This window comes from Armigeres subalbatus, chromosome 1 (assembly GCF_024139115.2).
Source record: "Armigeres subalbatus isolate Guangzhou_Male chromosome 1, GZ_Asu_2, whole genome shotgun sequence".
In the NCBI taxonomy this organism is placed as follows: domain Eukaryota; kingdom Metazoa; phylum Arthropoda; class Insecta; order Diptera; family Culicidae; genus Armigeres; species Armigeres subalbatus.
The window spans coordinates 395,579-409,339 of NC_085139.1; the positions used below are offsets into that span (position 1 = coordinate 395,579).

Sequence of the window (13,761 nt, forward strand, 5' to 3'; positions counted from 1 at the left end):
AAATGAAATAATTTGATGGACATAACATCAGAATTTTCAAAGGCGAGTTCATCTATCGCTTCAATAACATAGAATCTGATTGTTCTCTGCAGCAACATTAATAATTGGCAAGAATAATCATGTGGAGTAAATCAGGCTTCATAATTTTGGTACAGATTTATCATATTAAAGCCCAATTTTCGTCATTGCAAAAAAAGCGTGTGCAACTCTTTGCACAAACTACTTTAAAGTAAACCATCTAAGACGAATTAAGTACTGTCCATTTAATTCCACCAGTTAATTTTCGTTATCTTTGCAGATACGTATTTCGACCACAACTGTGTGGTCGTCTTCAGTGTTTTGTACTTGACTCGACTTGTCGACTTGTCGAGTCAAGTACAAAACACTGAAGACGACCACACAGTTGTGGTCGAAATACGTATCTGCAAAGATAACGAAAATTAACTGGTGGAATTAAATGGACAGTACTTAATTCGTCTTAGACGGTTTAATACATTCCACTAAAAGAGCTTAATATATTTTTCTACTATAAAGTAACTATGCACAGTAGGAAATACTTAATCTGACCACTAAACTAAACTGATTAACGGAAATATTATCTTTGAAATTATGTGACTGTTGCTTTTCTTTTTGAGAATGCAAATGATTTTCATAATGAGAATTATACAACTTATTCGAGAGCTAAAATTGTTGGCTAACATATGAAAAAGTAGACTACTTTCCCACTCAAACAATACCAGGTATTATGATACAGAATAAAAAATATATATTACGATCGCCGATATGGTGATTTATTTTATCAATAAGCATCATTCACTAAAGTTAGTTGATTTCGAAGATTGGATTATCAGAGATTATTATTAAGATTTTTATATTATCATCTACTTTATTTATGTATGTCTGAACATTTGCATTATTTCTACACTGCCGCCAACCGTTAACTGCTGTACGTACATGGATGCCATCTACCTACATATGTGCTCGATTTGCGATTAGCGGCAGTACTGTTCTGCACGCTTCATTGATATTTTTGTAATGCTTTTTCGTATGTCTATGTATATATATAAATTAAAGCATTGAAACTGATATTGATTGTGCAAACATGTATAAGGTCAAACGGCCTTGGCTACATCTCTGAAAAACGATCATTTCATTTGATTTCGTCGATTAGTTTACCAAGCAGTGTTTTACGGTTGATGGAAACAAATGCCCCACACAAACCTCTCTAGAACCGAATTTGTCGCTTGTTAAATATTCAAACAAATTCGGATCTACAGGGTAGATGTAGAACAAAAATCGACGAAATCGTGTTGCATCATCGGACGATTATCGTTTGTTGAGAAACATGTTTTTGCTCCATAATATGATGACTAGTTGTCATTAAAGTTTTTCCCTGTTGAACTGAGTTGATCGGAATAACTAGAACAAAAGAAAAGTACTTTGTACAGAGTTATTAAATTGAAAAGAACTCATACTCTCCTTTTTCCTTATGCAGTAAAACCTCAGTGTTTCGCGCCTGATTCTGCTTCACTCTTTAAACTTCGCTTCTACAGTTTTTCTATGTGTGTGGCTAACCGGGTTTTGCATAAATATTTTAGCCTAGAAAGGAAGAACATTACATTAAATTGTCGCACCTATACCAGTACAGCAGTGTATGTTTGCGTAAGATGCGCATGGTATGGAAACTTGCCAGGATTTCATTGAGATATGAAAACCCGGAGCTGTTGGTGTGGTAGAACACCCTTCATCCTACATTGACAAAAGAATGGCAGCAGGCAGACAAGCAGAATAATAATAGGGGAAAGTTTTACCTAGGACGTCCGCTTTCATATGTCCTATGTATAGGTGCAACCGTATCCTGTCGACAGTCCAAATCACCCTTCATTCCACTTGAACGGTACGCGTTGATGGCAAGGTTGACGTTGATTTGATATTGACGCTTGATTGCAAAAAATGGCCGAGGGATTCGCTGTGGAAAGTAAAAAATCCGTTAGACATGTCAGGAGCTATTGAGAGGAGATAATTATGGCGATTTATATGCACTTCGGTAAATATCTAATTTATTTGGTTGAAATTATATTTTTCGCTCGCAGAATTACTGTAAAATTGTCCAATATATTTATTCAATGGTTTTTTTTAAGCATATCTTCAGAACTTTTGAAAAAATAAAAAATAGTGGTGACTCAAGTAACAAGAACTACCCAAAAAGAACCGCCGATAATAATTTTTATAAGTTTTATGAATATAAGTTTTATGTTTTATGTATTTACGATAATAAGTTTTATGAATATATATATTCTACAATACATTTTGGTTATCAGCCTATTTCAGGAAATTAGTGAGCAAATAAAGTAAATATAGATAATTATCTAACAATCTAATAAGGGAAACGGATACAATGAGATCGAGTAGTTACAAGTAACCCGTATTCTTCTACTGCTACTCATGGGCTAAATAGGATAATGATGATCTTTGCCTTTTTTGTTTGTTTTCCACCGAAAGCTGAGGATTATCCAAGATGAACAACTCCTTGATAATCCGTCTTTTGTTTTGAGATTAAACATTCTAAGTGACTCAGAGAACGGCCTGTTGAGAAAGCGGTGACTCGTGGCAAAACATTTGAGTTGAGATAACTTTTTGTGTTTTTCACACAATAAGTGAACTTCAAAAACAGAAGGGCCGAGGGATCAGTGGCATTCCATTCAATTCAGCTCGATGAATGGGCTGATACATAAATGTGAGATTATTTATGTATGTGTGTACATATGTATAATAAAAGTCAGACAAAATTTTGGGCGTTCAAGTTTAAGACTATGAAGGATTTTGGACTTATAGACGTGATGGAATTGCGGAACTTAAATTGTGTAGTTTAAACTATTTTTGTTATTTGGTTTTAAATTGCAGGAACGTCAGCTGAATGCAGTACGCTGAGTACCCAAATCGTAATGATGATGCCTTTCTCGTGTATTATAAACTGTAATAAGAAAAACACATAACTTCTAAATTGCACTTTAGGGAGATACATTTAATTACTTTGATGGAATTTACATTATTTGCGTTCATTTGAATTGAAAAAAAAACAGATTATTCCACGTAGCAGTGAAGATACTTTCTCGTATATTATTATTCTTCTTCTTCTGCTCATTTGGCATTAGATCCCCACTGGAACATTGCCGCCTCGCTGCTTAGCACACCCACTTTTATTAACTGCGAGTATTCTTAGACCGGACCGGAAATCGAACCCAGCCACCCTCAGCATGGTCCTGCTTGGTAGCCACGCATCATACCGCACGACTAAGGAGGGCCCATTAAGGGAAAGTGCATTATAATAGTGCGGTAAGACGCGCGGCTACAAAGCAAGACCATGCTGAGGGTGGCTGGGTTCGATTCCCGGTGTCGGTCTAGGCAATTTTCGGATTGGAAATTGTCTCGACTTCCCTGGGCATAAAAAGTATCATCGTGTTAGCCTCATGATATACAAATGCAAAATGGTAACCTGGCTTAAAACCTCGCAGTTAATAACTGTGGAAGTGCTTAATGAACACTAAGCTGCGAGGCGGCTCTGTCCCAGTGTGGAGAAGTAATGTCAGAAGAAGAAGAGAAGAAGAAGAAGAAGAAGAAGAAGAAGAAGAAGTATTATAATATGTATCGAAAAATCCCATAAAAATGTCAAAAACTCACTTTAGCGGGTTAAATCCCATCATTTGCATCAATTTACTTGTATTTTCATTTATTTACATGCATTACCGCCGATTTGAAAAAATAAATGAATTCGATTTTAATGTAAGACTTGACAAATTAACTTTAAATCATTCTGGATTGGAACGCCCAATCAGGCCAATTTTCAATAGTAAACAATGGGACCGAATCCTCCGTCGTACGCGACTTTTTGCGAGGTATTGGGACAGTGATTCGCACAAATAGTAGAACAATACAGCTGGTGCCCTGACTGCGGTCGAGACAATTTTATAGTGTGCAGTGTCTGGTGCATAGTTAGCTCAGCTTAGACTGACTGTACATATCAATGGTTGCTACTCCGTGATTGGTCAGAGCTGGTGTAAATTGTACTTCGATCCAAATGAATAGTGGTTGAAATTTACCATCTATTCTCGAAGTGCACGTTTCAGCAGCTCTCGATTATTGATCAACAACGGCGCCGGCGAAGTCCTTACAGTCAGTTTGGAAAGGAAGAGAAAGTTAGTGTGGGGTTATTGTTGTTACTAGAGACCGAGAAGACCTCTAAATCTCGTCAATTTCCGCAAGAAATGAGTTGTCTTAGTTAAGTGGGATAATCTGAAACATAGATCGGGATTCACCATGGAAAAAGGTGTGATCCATGCAACTTTTATTTTACTGTTTAGTACGGACTTTTTTTTATATACAACAGTATTAGCATTTTCTTATTGGATCTTTTACAATAGGTGTGCAATTGTAAATCCATCATGTGGATAAAAAATCAATCGCTCAAAGTGAGTGATTGCTCATTAAATTTTCACTAAAACGCCAATGCCGTCCTTATTTCTTCAACGCGAGGATACGCAACGCTCACAGCGTTATTTTATCATTTATCTAAATTTAGTTCACCTGTTAAGCTGCGCAAGTAAAAAAAGAATTAACCGGATACTTACGTTCGTTCGAAAATGCATAACTTGCATGAAAATGTCCGAACAAGTTAATTCAGAGAAATCTCCAAATAGCGTGACGAATGGTATTCCAGGCAAGTATCCATTTCCGTCACAGGATCAAAACCTAAAGAAAGAAACATTGTTTTCCCAAAAGTCCTTCGTTTTTATAACTTTAGAGAGATTTTTAATTAAGCTCATTACTTACTCCTTCGTAATCGTGTGTGGTCACTAGAGAGTTTACTGTGTAGGTAGTTAAATACTCCTTTTAAATGTAAAATCTACAGCAAACTCTAATGTGACACTAATGAAACCATTGACTAGGTATAAAAACTGATTATCAGAAATCTTCTAACGAATATGCTTACACGGTAGGCATGGCCTCACGTCCTAGGAGATCCAGCTAACTAGTCCTCAATATTCGAAGCATTGTTTCACAGTACGTCGGAATACAGGGCAACCAAAAAGTTTCAACCATTCTTGTATTTTTTTAAAAATATTTTCACCACCATGCACAATATTTTAACGAAAAAAAAGAATAATATTAGGTTTCAATATCCTATGATTCAATCTAATAAAAAAATTACATGACGGATCGGAAAAATAAGTCCAGTCATAAGTCCAGGAGTGAATAGTGCATTAAAAGTGTTTCAGACCCGCGCATTTTTGGGCAAGCATAGGCTGATCGATTATAAGCGAGGGTATTGCCTTTGATAATAATTTGAGGTTATGTGGATGCACAAACATGTTCAGCGTTAGGATTCATTGAAAAATTGATATTGGATTGATAACCGTATTTATTCTGCAGAATGATTTGTATGTTTTGATCCTCCTAAAGATTTTTAATGGCTTCACATAATTTGAACAACTTCTTCAAACAACATGCTTATATAGCATGTCGGGATACCGACAACCGCCGACCGATGCCGGCATTTTCCCCAAACATTTTCCCCAACAAGATTGGGTAAAAGATGAGATCACGTTTGATTCGATAAATGACTTCATATCTCGTCATTGTATTCGACGAAATCACAGCAAATCTTGATTATGTTTCTCAAGTAAACACCAAAATTTATTATCCATGATTCGCTTTGTAAAGGCAACATTTTTTTTTCGTCAATACCACCATCATTGGGGCTCTATGTAGCCTGTTGATGAAATAAATAAATAAAGATCCACATATTTTTAAAAATATCGATATTTATGCGATATTTACAGCTTTAATATCTCAATCAATAGATAAACTGATAAATTTGCTTACAAAAAAGGATTGATGTTAATTAACAATAATAGCTACCAAAAATTACTTGCACCACTAATGGGTAAACTGTTTCTTTAAAAGCGGGAAAAAATAATTTTGGTTCCTAGGGATCGTTCAACAATTACGTCCCTTCTTTTTCGGCATTTTTACCCCCCTTCTCCCTCCTGTCTCAATCTGTCACAAATCACTTACTCTCCTCCCCTCTATATGTACAATTGTAAATTATATAATGATTCTTTTTCTTCGTAAAATATCTTTACAATAAACTTAGTGACAATTATCTTCCTTGATAGCAAATTAAAATATTTTTGAGCTAATCAAATTGTTTATTAAATGTAATTAGGTGCTTTTTCTTGTTGGACGTAACACATAACGAGAACCCCCCTCTCCCCATGTCACAAACTGTAACAAATTCTAGACCCCCTGCCTCCTCAAACCTTGGACGTAATTTTTTAACGACCTCCTATAGTGGTTCTATCCATTAATTTTTCATGCACCACTATTGGTACAAGAGAGTAAATTTTATTAAGAAAAATCAATAATTTCAATAGTTTTTCAAGCGAAACCTTAGGGTAAGATGAATTTAACGCTTTAGAGATGACTTTTCAGTCTTGACAAAATCAAAACACTGTTTTTTAATCTTGTCTGATGCTTCGGTCCGGACTTTCCTCAGGGACTCAATTCTTACAGGTTTATCCTCAACTGTGATTCTGCTGAACCATTGATTGTCACGAGGTCGAGCAACGCCTAAGAATATACCCTTTGTCATCAACAGAGTCTGTTACTGACAAACGCACCTCGCAACAATCCTTTATCAGAACCCAAACACAATATGACAAGAATCATTTGCCTTGCATGCTCTGATACTATCGAGAATACGATGCCAATTTTGTAATCATAGTTAGATTCTCGAATATTTCATAAAAGCAGAAACTATGATAGCATAAAACCGAAATTTACTGTAGAGGTTATGCACAATAACGAGGTGAAGCGTCTTCTTTTTTTGTTGCTGACAACATTTTTCGAATCTTTGTCATTATTATCTCCGACAAAAACAAAGCTTTGTCGTTAGTTCTCTTTTGTCGCTTATTTCGCATGCGTATCCAGGAAAATTTGATTCCCTGTTCAATATCCTTTTTATTCTCAAACTGAGGCTAAATAAAGCTCGTTTTTTGTCCATAAGGCTGATTTGCTCATCTTATAAATGATCACTTAAAAGCTACGCGAGGGGCCATTCTTAGCCTAACGGTACGTTGCGCGGCTATAAAGCAAAGCCTACTGAGGGTGGCTGGATTCGATTCCCGGTGCCAGTCTAGGCAATTTCCGGATTGGAAATTGTCTCGACTTGTCTGGACATAAAAGAATCATCGTGTTAGGCTCATTATATACAAATGGAAAAATGGTTAATTGGCTTAAGAAATCTCGTGATTAACAACAGTGGAAGTGCTGAATGAACACTAAGCAGCAAGGCGACAATGTTTCAGTGGGGGTGCAATGCCAGAATGCTACGAAAATTGCTACGAAGACCATTACCACCTGTAAGAATTGAATTCTATGACACAATTACACAGGACGTAACATTAATTAAGATTTATTTTTCAGTCATCTTCAAAGCACACGAAATTTTTAGTCCAATTACCTCAGTTTTATTGAAAAAGAACTTAATTTTACATTTCTCAAAACCAGTGAGCGATGGGAATGACAACAAAAGCACCCGACCCTCATGCAGTCGAAGGGTTGATGCAGTAATGTCATAGCATTCACGGCAGAATGTAGAGCCTGTTTTACTTCGATCTCTCTTCATTGAAAAAACTGAGATGGCTGAGTGGTAGGGTGAGTGGCGCTCACTCAGCATACCAATGTTCGATTCCCGTCTGTAAGCCTTATAATTTTTGTTTCAATAAAACAGTCGTGTAAAACTAAAAGCGGACGACTTAGCGTTCCTCGTGGGTGTCGGTCTCGGAGGATCTAAAATTACATGGCTTTTTCGAAGTGTGATAGAAAGCACGGGAAATAATAGTTTTGGCTGTTACGTCCTTTACAAATGTTGGTCTAGAAATAATATATAATACATATAGACCGTTCCGATAGTTATAAATACACTAAGAAATAGTCGGCAATTGGAATAGCGCTTGATATTTCATGTCGATTTCTCTTATATATTACATCCTATTCTTTCACGTGATATATTATTTCCTAATTTTTCGCTGAAAAATTAAAAAAATATGTAGGTTCGATTTTTTATCAAAAATTTGTTTTGCACAAAATGAGTTATTTTTGGAACGTGTTTTTGGTAAATTACCTAGAAAAAACGTATAACAGTTAGATCTATATAATATTTAATACAGATACATAAAAATGTCTGACTTGTCGCCCTAGCGACGAGATCTGAATGAAAAATGATTTCAATGACCTGAGAACTCCGAAATACTTTGAAAATTATTTTGAAAATGTAATAATCCTCATGAGTACGGGTATAGCTTTAGAATCAGATGATTGTCAGGTACGGTATATCTTAGGGCTTGATCTGGACATTATACAGACCACACTGCTCTAAAAAGTAAAAAAAAACTGATTGCATGAGTAACTGATTACAATTTCTAAATCCATAATGCTTGAAAAATGAGAGAATAAAACAGATCTAATGGATTAAGAAGAAAAATTTTAAGTAATAGCTGAAAAACATGTTGTGCAAAATCCTCAAACAATGGGAAGTGAAAATTCATAGAACATGACAAATATTCGAAACATTCTTGAATACTCGATGCTGTATGAAAATAAATATAATTCTGGATTTTTTGGCTTCCTCAGTCTTATGTATTCAAAACTCAACTTAATTCACCGAGTGGTGATACTGCCTTTCTCGCATTTAGCCAAGACACCAACCTTATATGGCGCTTATATAGTTCGATGCCATTTTCTTAATAACTTTTAAACGAAATAGTCTATCGTTTTCAAATTCAATAGTGATCAACAAGGCTTTGTCCTCTGCCGAATGCAATTTGTTACGAGGAAATCGGTATAGAATTACTATATGAAAAAGTGGCTAATGTTTTTCGGTTTTTGTGTGCACACACACACACATATACACACGGACAGACAGACATTTGTTCTGCTCGACGAGCTGAGTCGATTGGTATATAACATCATGGGTCTCCGAGACTTCTATAAAAAGTTCGATTTTGGAGAACTTTGTTGTACGAGAAAGGCAAAACGATCTGTTTTGTTTTGGCCGACGTTTCGGCCGTTTATTTTGGCCTTTTTCAAGGGTGAAACTGTCTACCCTTGAAAAAGGCCAAAATAAACGGCCGAAACGTCGGGCAAAACAAAACACATCGTTTTGAATACATAAGACTGAGAAAGCCAAAAAAAAATCCAGAACAAATCTTCCAGTCGATCTCTCTCTACAAATAAATATAATTGTGGGACATATGTGACCATTAAACAGTAGGTCACATGAAAAAAAATTGAATTATTCAATAAACAAAGTGTATTTATTATTATCGGAACGGTCTATACACACTAGAGTGGAGCGCAAACTTCATCCAATCAAATGAGATCAAGGTTTTTTAGTTTTTTTACATGTTTTCTCATAGAGACTTCAATTTATCGTCAAACACGTGGCTCAATACGTAAGCATATAGTCTGAAAGATGCCGAAACGCTTTGACGAAGAAAGTACGTAGCTGGAAGGTCTACAAAAAATGATGTTAACCTTCAAAAATGGATTGTTCAAACCATATGCAAGAAATCAATGTTTCGGCCAGAACTACCGGACAACCTATGGTTGCCAGAGAGCAAAACCCATCTTCCTTCTTGTTGGAATTTTTATTTGTGAAATGATTTCGAATAACTCTCATAAGCTTCAAAGCTCTATAAGATTAATAATTTTGAAATAACACACAGTTAAATTGTTGGTCCATGTAGTTCAGCATTGCTGGCAGAATAACTTTTTTTTGCATATGGATTGAATACCTGATCTTCGAAGCATTATAACTTTTTTCGTGGACGTTCCAGCAACGTACCTTCTTCAGCAAAGTTTTTCGGCATCCTTTGGGTTATACCTCAACGCGATGTGCCGGAGCGAGGATATACCTCAACGGAAAGCGAGGAAGCAACCAATCGGGCCCAAATTCTGCACAGTTGTTTGGGATTCAGAATGGTTCCGAAAACCCATAGATTTGAAAAAATTACCAAAGCGCCCCTCTCTAATACACACTTATAATAGGGATTGAAAAACGTTTATGAAGGTAGTGATCCGTTTTTGTTCTGGAAAAGTATTGAGCGTAGGCATTCGCTCATTACATTCCAACAATATTGGTAAAATTTTCAGATCTAATCGATTTTAAAATTAGTGGCACAAATTGACGCTAGTTTGGCTAGATTTATCAAAAACATGGGACTGTCATGCGTAGATAGGCATATTCTTACTGCAAAAATTTCAGCTTAGTGTTTTATAATTATTTCCACAGACATCAATTGATAGCTTTTCTTCGTCTTCTATTGCATGTGCATGCTGGGAAACCGTTCCATTTTTTTATGTAATAGGGCCTATGTTCATCTAATCAAAAGCAACGTAATAATGATGTACGATTTGTTTCTTATTTTTGTATTTTTGCAGCAGTGGCAACGCATGTTCAGAATCACAGTGACCCACTATGTTCAGGGATCTGAGAAAGTTTTCCATCTCAAGCATCCTTTCCTGAACCGATAATCGAACTGGCCATTAGGGATTGACAGCCCTACACCGTTTTACTGCTGGATAACTAGAGACCCACGAGGTATGTAGTAACCTTCTATTACTACTGATGATTTATTTGCCTGCCGATCGGTGATTAATTAAAAAGGATAAAGAGAAAAGTTGGCAAGGGAGTGTTGGATCAAATGAATTTGAAAAATCAGCAACAGTGAAATGGTCAACAGTTAAAACAACGGATCAACTCTCTCTCGCTAAAATTACATAGGCCAATTAACTTCTGTAATATCGTTGATCAGAACACTATATGAGCTATTTGAAAGATTCTTAATCCAGAGCATTCTGAACAGCAGTTCAAAAATGTTGATACAGTAATTGCCAGCTGTGAATTTAATCATGATTCATGAAGAGTGCGTTGAACTGCGTCAAATAACTCGTTCTATTACCGAAACCTATGGTGCCATTATTCGAATAACAATCCCATGTATATAGGAATCCAAGCAAACACGTTACAAATATGTATAATACGGCAGTATTGGAAATAAGAAAAAAAGGGATCTTCTCAGCCTCCTCTCCTAGATTAAATGAACGAGAAAAACACCTTCTCGGAATAATTTTCCGCATTCACTTTCATGGTTATCAAAACTCGTTTAGCATTTGTCATTAGCTACTTTTTTACTAAAACCAGCTTTAATTATCCAAGGATATGCTAAAAAGAATAAATCACTAAATTTGATTCCCAATGTTTTACGTAATTAAATGGAATTCATTTATTTATATCATTGTACAAGGTGTGAATAACATTGCTTGTTTATATAACGTTCAAAAACACCATCGTTTTACTCCATCAAACATATCGATTCCTTATTGTAAAGTGAAAGTTGTCCGCCCGCCATTTTATATCGGTACAATATTTAAAAAAAATCCTTGCTGTATAGATGACATTAAAAATCAGGATGTTTGCTGCTATATAGCTGGAGTGAAAAATAACACTACACATGCGTAGAACATTATCAAACACATATTTTAATATTGTACGATTTTTTATACAGGAGCAGATTTTTTATATTAACCCCAAATTTAAAAAAGATATTTTACAAAACTTAAGATTTTTTTTACTTTTAAATATTTAATAGATTAGAAATAAATTGCGCTAGATTATTGAATTGTACTTACATAATACCGGGCATATTCGTATCCATTCTCCAAATTATGATACAAATGTATTGTATTTTACTTGTTTCCTTTCAATATTCATAGCACTTTAATCCCAATGTTATCGATAACAAGTGTCCTTCACACAAAAACTTTACCATTTTTTTTTGGTACGAGCCTCACGAACATTTTCGATGTGTACAATGTTAGAAGTCAAGAAATCAACTGAGTTTGTAAAGTGGTAATAAGGCATGTGCATGCCGAAAATCCGGGTTTCTCTCTCTTTGATCGAGGTGACATGTATAAGCTCTAAACTTTCACAAGACTGACAGGAGCTTGATGTGTGAGTGTTTCATCGAACCTGATAAATATAGTAACCTCAATGTTGCAATGCGTGTATGCGTAGATGTTTCCCCTAGCGAATTGAATTCAAAGAGCTTTTCCTCTCAGTTCTCTCTCAAACAAGTCAACCATTGAGCCATAAATGATTGTATGGTCTTTTTCGTTGAAGTCCTCGCTTTTCCATGATTCGCTTTGAATGATTATATTTTTTCAGATCCCGGTCACTATTGCGGAGGCGGAACTACCAAGCATCAAATCCAGAACTAAATAAAACAAAATTATCCCAGCCTCAGTTTTCTTACATCTCATTATTTGAGTAAGGACAGGTAAGCTAATAAATTAATATCGATATCATCATTTGATGTAGATGCGTTCTTACAGCCAACACATTACCTCATGAATGGCAGCAAAAATAAAACTCTAGGACAGCATTTGTTTTTTGACACCGGTGTACATAAGCTACCCGGGAATAGCTTTAACAAAATATGGGCATCATAACATAATAAAATTCAGGTAAATCAAAATATTTAAGTAGTTGTTTACTTTTCAAATAGTAATGCATGGCTCTGAATGGTTTTCATAGATGTTTGCTTTGGGCTGCTGTAGTTGTTCGTTGTTTGATTATCATACAAGTCTGTGGAGAACGTTAATTTGACGGTAAGCGTCAAAAACAGCAACCGATTGTTAATAGTGAAACCTTTCATTTCTCAAATTCATACAATGTCGGTTGAGAAAGATGTGTTTTTCACGAACTGGTGGAGGGAAGATTGACTTGGGTTGCAATCTCGATTTCCATCCCTGGTCAATGTTACTCAGTGGAATTTCAACCTAATGACTTGAAATCTGATAATCTTCCGAAACTAGCCATTCTTAAACGGCGGTCGATTGTAATGCGGCCGAGTAAGTAATAGACATCGGGCTCGGAAATAGAGGAGCTGCTGGATAGATTTTTTCCTCATCAGTTGAATTAAAAATCAAATATGAATCACGTTTTTCATTTTGGCTTGTTTCCTTCTTAAATTAATGATCGGCACAACTGAAAATTTGCCAGAAACTTGCTTTTAGTTACCCCCATGGAATGTTCAATTTTCTATAGGGTAAAATCCGGTATTCCTGGCACAGCCGTTTCCGGCTCAAATGATAAGGACTTGATCCTGCCTACCCTATTGTGCTTTTCGTTAAATCATGATGCACTTGTTGAAATAGAATATTAAGGTTATTTAGAAATGCGATTTCCATAACGAAATAACTCTTGGCGACTGTGGAAATCTAAATTGAAAATCAAGTCGTTTTCGGCTGTTGCAGTCTTGTAAAGCAGCAAAAACAAGTTTACTTCTGCATCCAACGGTTTCGGTGATTTATTTTACCTTTTCAAACTCAAACACGAGTTGGTATAATTCCATTGAGTTCAGCTTCTCTGTAACTCAACAGTTGAGTATTCGAACATCAACATTGAATGAAAAGTGTATGGAACCTGATTCGGCTAATCAGGTCTTATTCAAGTTAAATGTGAGTTATTAAAGATGTCCTTACTGTTGTGGTCGAAATACGCATCCATAATGTAAAACACTAGCTTAAATTTGCTAAGACTGACTATGACAATTATTGCTACTCCGTGATTGGTCAGAACTGGTGTAAATTACACTACGATCCAAGCAGCAGGGTAGGGTAGATAAACTGGAACAT

General features: G+C 35.8%; 2 long non-coding RNA genes across 8 annotated transcripts in view; one reads left to right on the forward strand and one right to left on the reverse strand.

Moving 5' to 3' along the window:
- Positions 1-854: 854 nt before the first annotated feature.
- LOC134219523 (uncharacterized) lies at positions 855-11,942 on the reverse strand. Its single transcript, XR_009981600.1, has 3 exons — positions 11,755-11,942; positions 1,812-1,969; positions 855-1,599 (listed from the first exon to the last, which is right to left on the reverse strand). It is a non-coding gene; the product is annotated as an uncharacterized LOC134219523 (long non-coding RNA).
- LOC134219500 (uncharacterized) overlaps positions 10,531-13,761 on the forward strand; it is a 70,700-nt gene continuing 67,469 nt past the window's right edge. For 5 of the 7 annotated variants that reach the window (XR_009981592.1, XR_009981593.1, XR_009981586.1 and 2 more), the window contains exons 1-2: positions 12,253-12,401; positions 12,457-12,588. This is a non-coding gene — a long non-coding RNA (uncharacterized LOC134219500). Of the gene's footprint in view, positions 10,664-12,198; positions 12,224-12,252; positions 12,402-12,456; positions 12,589-13,761 lie in introns of those variants that run through there. The other 2 variants (XR_009981596.1, XR_009981594.1) reach the window with 2 other exon arrangements.